The sequence below is a fragment of the Nymphalis io genome, chromosome Z (assembly GCF_905147045.1).
Source record: "Nymphalis io chromosome Z, ilAglIoxx1.1, whole genome shotgun sequence".
NCBI classification, from domain to species: domain Eukaryota; kingdom Metazoa; phylum Arthropoda; class Insecta; order Lepidoptera; family Nymphalidae; genus Nymphalis; species Nymphalis io.
In genome coordinates this window covers 2,352,162-2,355,433 of record NC_065918.1, presented here as the reverse complement: position 1 = coordinate 2,355,433, position 3,272 = coordinate 2,352,162, and the positions used below count along the sequence as shown (strand labels likewise).

The 3,272-nt window shown below is 29.2% G+C and overlaps 1 protein-coding gene across 12 annotated transcripts in view; it reads left to right on the top strand.

The window, feature by feature from the left end:
• The window catches only part of LOC126780316 (coiled-coil domain-containing protein AGAP005037), a 209,533-nt gene that overhangs the window by 175,427 nt on the left and 30,834 nt on the right, over positions 1-3,272 (top strand). The gene's annotated exons all lie outside the window — the stretch shown is intronic.

Sequence of the window (3,272 nt, the reverse complement as noted above, 5' to 3'; positions counted from 1 at the left end):
TCGTGACACAAATATGACATTTGCCAACTAAGTTACGTTATATTTCAGAACAATATGTGTATCTTAATATGTTGCTCAACCTTCCGTTCAAAATCATATCACCGGATAGATCTAAATATTTAACGTGTCTATACACGTTAAATATTTAGATCATAGGATTTTTTTCTAGCTCCAGACATTCGTTCGCGTTCAAATAACATTTTATGAATATTAAAATTGGATTGTATAAAATAAATAGATTTTTTTGGATGGAATTTTTTTTTACGGTATGTTTCTTAAATGCTAAAGATAATTTTCTCGTCGTCCGAAACGTCAGTTTCTCAAATCAAGTAGATCGTAAAATATACAGTTTCTAAGATGCTAAGGATGTTTGAAATGTGTATTAGTTATTGAATGGAACCGTCCAAATAATGAAGTTGCTTGTTTACATTTCATTAATTTCTATATTTCATGGCTTTCACGTTAATTATTAAAGCTTATTCGATGATGCATTTAGTTCAGCTGCTCAATGATCATAGATTATGCAAATATGACGCCTAAATTCGCAGTAGGATTCAATTTAATTCAAATATATATTTCGCCATTTTAATATTATTAAAAGTAATCAATTGAATAAATGATTTATATGTTTTTCATTTATTGTTAATTAATTATAATATGGTATATTAATAAAGTTAGGTGGAATTTCGACTACTCTTGTTTTTAATATATTACTAAATAATAAATTTAAAGTAAAATGTTATCGTTGATAATTAAAACTGATTGAAATTGCCATTCCAAATGGATATTTGCTTCCTTTAATTAACCTAAATAGTACAAAATTAACTGAGTTTGTTTTTGACATTTCCGATTCTAATTCATCGTTAAGTTACGCATTTATCTTACACCATATATATGCGTGATATATGTATTAAATATATACTGTTTATATACGTTACTTAGCGGCTGTTTAGTTAAACAATGATTTCACTCCTTCTGACATTAGTGATTTGGCATTCGAAAGAAGAAGACACGGCATTGTTTAACAAACCATCCGCTAAACGTTTGTAAATGAGGTCAATAGCGAATTGGTGTTTTTTGCAGGAAAATCTGGCTCTTAAGTGCACATACTAAGTTAATAAAAAATCTTATTTAAAAGCAACATAATATTATTATTATATAAATAATTCAAGTGCTTTTACTAAACTTTTTTATTGTAACATACATACATTACTATTACATGTTTTATAATTGATATAATAAAATTAAAGAAAGCGATCCAGTTGTCCGTTAGATAGCGGTACGTATCTCGATTAGGTAACAAAGTAAGCGTAGATTATACTTAGCGAATATATAAGTATATATCTAATTATTCGACACCACAGAAATGACTTTAATAATAATAAAACTTAGTACTTCAATATTTGATTACCGACTTTCATTTCTTAATTTTCTAAAAAATATATTGATAAAGCTTGAAATGCTTTTTAAATCTAGATATGATGACGTTAATAAGAATAATATCCGATTTCAAACGCTCGAGTAAATAATGATCTAACCGTTTTATGACATGCTATTTATCCGCAACTGTAATCGCGTGTTCTTATATTTATTTAAATTCGATTATTGTCGGCGATATATTTACTTTCAATTATAAAAGCGTATAATTGCACACGAAAATATATTACGGTGCCAATGAACGCCTGGCTAGGTCCAATGAAACTTAATTAGGGAAACATCCCGAAGAGTGGCGAGTTATCGCTCGGATGCGTTTTGTTTTGAAATTCTACAAATATCAACAAAATTTTATCTGTAACAACTTTATATTCAGTGTATCTTTTAAATTGATGAATAAAAGTAAATGTAATGATATTTACAATTTCACTATTTTCGTTTCGTTAAAAATCTTCCTTCGTTTTTTGTACGATAATTTATTTATTATGGTTCGTAAAACTTATTACAATAGCGTAACATATTGAAATATTCATATATAGATTACAAACTTCGAATAATAAAGAGAGCATATATAAAATATTCCGTTATGGGAGTATTCTCTTCTTTTTAATTATAAACAAAAAGAAAAACAGTAAAATAAATTACAATTATTATTCTTAAGGCAACGCCAATACACAACGGTTAGTTTATATAACATTTAAGTGCTATCCTTTCTGATTATATAACACGTTGTTGAACTTATTTTTATATTTTTATATCAGTCAAATATACATAACGGCTACTTTTTATTTAATTTATATTTACTTAATCCTAACTAATATTTTAAATGCGATAGTTAGCATAGTTTTTTGTTTGTTATGCTTGCTCGACTTATCTACTCAACAGGTCATCACGAAATTTTGCAAACACATCATCAGGGATAAAGGAAAGCAATTAGGGTAACTAATACCTGACTAAACATTAAGTGTCGTCCAAAGATGACCTTTTAAACGATATAAATATTAAACAAATTAAAACGATTTGCTTTCGACACTGGCATTCTTAAAATATAAGCTTGTCTATGACTTTTAACTAAATTGAGAGACAATGAAAGGTCTATGGTTGCCATTCTTGATCAAACGTGTGAGGAATTGGTTACGTTCGCAAGTAATGTAAAAAAAAAATCAAAATTTGTTACACTTTCTCTTCCGGCGTGCATACCGATGCAGCAATTAAAAAGCGAAACGATTCGATAATTTTTAGCGTGTTATAATTAAAATTTCGATAACTATATAATACATTATCGGTTTTAGAAGAAGTACAGATATTAGATATGCTATTTAGTCTTAGAACACTAAAATGAATTTACTTAAAAGACTGATGCTATCTGCATATAATTTTATTAATGGTTTTTATGGACTCGCTCCCGTGAAGTGCTCTTTTTTGTTACATACTATAAAACGCGATTGTTTCGTCAAAATCTATTAATTTTCAGTTTAGTTTAATGGTTAGAACACGATAATCTTACCCGCAGCGCAGGTTCAACCCCGGGTGATAAAAAAATAAAATAATATTTCATTTATGTATCCGTCGAATTTCAAGCAGCGGGCGGTGACCTTAGCCCAGGAGTGGGATAAGTCTATCGCCTTCGCACAATACAAATGAACAGCTTTGTAACTAGCTGCGCCTCCTGAAACCAGTTTCATACAGTTTACCATATTGGTTGACACTAATGGTCGCCGCTCCGCTTTTTAGGGTCATAGCGCAAAGTGTAGACTATAACATTACTTAATAAACAGACGATCTAACGATGATTATTACTGACGCAGTTAAACGGGCGTTTAGTTTTTTAGATTTCT